At 35.8% G+C, this 2,509-nt stretch overlaps 1 long non-coding RNA gene across 1 annotated transcript; it reads left to right on the top strand.

The window, feature by feature from the left end:
- Nucleotides 1-267: 267 nt before the first annotated feature.
- LOC117112722 lies at nucleotides 268-2,509 on the top strand. The gene is made up of 3 exons (XR_004446082.1): nucleotides 268-408; nucleotides 1,783-1,935; nucleotides 2,379-2,509. It is a non-coding gene; the product is annotated as an uncharacterized LOC117112722 (long non-coding RNA).

Genomic DNA, 2,509 nt, shown 5'->3' with positions numbered 1-2,509 from the left:
CTGTCGAACCTATAAAACGTGAAAGTGTGATGAGTCATTCCAAAAATCAGCACAATGGAATTGAAAACTCATGATTGAAGGAAGACAATTGTATAAAAATGCTTTGCACAGACCCAGGGCACAAACAAGTAACAGCAAGAAGGTTGTACTCTGCATATTTTAATTGAACAAGATGAATAAAAACTGTCGCTCGTATCGTATGTTCATACAACATTAAATGTATGGTACTAATCGACTAACAATGTGATTATCCCAAACTGTACTATTTCACAGAATGTGATAACAATCACTATGGAGCAGATTGCCGTCAAGTATGTCATTGCGATTCAGGTGACTGTGACCGAAAGACAGGGAATTGTGCATCCGGGTCATCTTGTTTGAATAATTACAAGGGACCAGCGTGCCAAGGTAATATTCAGATTTTACTTGTCAAATTTTATGAGTAAGAGTCAGTATATTTATTTTGTATAAAATATAGTAATGATTACGTAAAAACAAAGCTTATTTTATTATTCTTACTAATACTAATCTACATAATATAGGCAACAAAGGTAATTAAATATTTTAATTATACTGTACCTTGCATCCAAAATAAACTCAATTCAATTGAAAAGTTAATAGCCTACTGTATTGCAATAAGCATATTCTCATATTCCTATTTAGAGTACTTAATTTACATATGGCTAAAAAGGTACGGCCAGGCTACATTATAATTTCATTTGTTTAACCTCTTACCACCAATAAGTTGTAAGGACTTGAAGGATTTGTTTTTTAATAGAGGGTAACCCAGTTTACCAATTAGGCACGTTGATATTCATGAGCATCTTAAAAATGGAAAAGGAACATGATTCCTTGTCAACAAAGTCACATTATGAGGATTTAGGGAGTGCAATAGTTAAATACAATAAATAAAAACAGTGAAGTGAAGTGAATGTGTAATGACTTTCTATTATGCTTACGATTCATTGAGTCATTGTGTGCAAATTGTTGCTTTTCAATCAAAAATACCTAGTCGGCCCTAAAATGAAAATGACGCTAAGGAAATACACATGATTTCATCCTTTCTACAGAGTAAAACATACGCTTTGAGGGAGGAGAGGTTGACCTCAGTCTAGGCATATGTACTATTTCATGAAAAAGATAAAAATATGATCTTATGTTACATATTTCTTTAAATATTTCTTTCATTTGAGAGAGGGTCAGAAAAAATCCTGTTTAAAAAAAAAAAATGAATGATTCTAAACAAATATTTGTTTATATAGTATAGGTGTAATTTTGCCCTACCTGACGTGGAAATGTAACGAATACTCAGTACATTTGAAAACAACTGCGAAAAAAATCGCAAGTTGTTCTCGGGTGGGACTCGAACCCACGATCTCCAGATCACTAGCCTGGCATCAAACCTCTAGACCACCGAGCTTGCGCCTGATGGCCAGGGTTGAATTCGAGTCCAAGTAAGCAGCGGGTACTGCAGTGTTGATAGTAATTGTTATTGTCGTGATAGAATAATAGACGATAACTGGATTTGCGTCAGGAGAAACATGTATTTGTTTATAGTCGCGTAATTTAAAACTGTTATTTTTTTAGTTTGTTAGGGCCAGTTTTAAAAGGAATTGAGCATTTTTTAATCTACATGTAGGACAGGAATATTATCAAGTCGAATTATTCAAAATACGAGTACATGTGAACATTAATGGTAATATTTATAAAGTTAATTTAGACCTAACTAATACCTTTTGACTCAACATTTAAAGAAAACAATGATGTTGCATTTTGTTGTAGAATTACTGCCAGGCCTGTCCTGTACGCGATCTGGTTTCTTTGGTGTGTTGTGTAACTATCCATGTCATTGCAAAGACTCAGCTGATTGCAATCGTAATGGAAGCTGTGACAATGGATGCCACGAAGCATGGGCGGGAGCGGACTGCAGTATAGGTAACGATATACGTCTTCAAATTTACATTTACTTGTGTTAAATCGAGCTTAAATCTCAATTTTTTATAATTGTAATTGAATTTCCAAGATTAACCAACATATATTCTTTTCTATGAAGCCGCATGTTATACCTATAAATAATTCATTCGATGTATCATTCACCACCCCAGGGGCGGATCCAGAGATGTCCAAAAGTGGGGGTCGAAAGTGGGGCAGATCGAGATAACACTTCCCTGGGGGGTCCAGTGCATTCCCCGCGAACTTTTTGTGTTCTAGACGCCCGAAAATAACCTCTGAGGCATTTTGGCCATCATTTGTTTCTTTTTTTTTTTTCTTTTTTTTTAACCTTCCTACAGGAAGGGGGAGGGGTGGGGTGGCCAAATTCCTCCTGCACCCTCATTATATTGAAAATATATATTCATAATGAGTGTTATTATTATTAGCACTACCTTACAGCTCCAAACCGCCAACACTCTTGAATCAAACAGCAACCACCCTAAAGATTGCCGCCTGCAGCTGGGATCCAGTTCAAGACTTTGGAACAGGGAATATTACAGGATGTAAGCTATGGTAT

This window comes from Anneissia japonica, unplaced genomic scaffold (genome assembly GCF_011630105.1).
Source record: "Anneissia japonica isolate Jap-2015-1 unplaced genomic scaffold, ASM1163010v1 scaffold301303_len2509_cov441_single, whole genome shotgun sequence".
Lineage (NCBI taxonomy): Eukaryota > Metazoa > Echinodermata > Crinoidea > Comatulida > Comatulidae > Anneissia > Anneissia japonica.
Note: the sequence above shows the minus strand (reverse complement) of the source record. Positions and strands in the feature narration are given on the sequence as shown.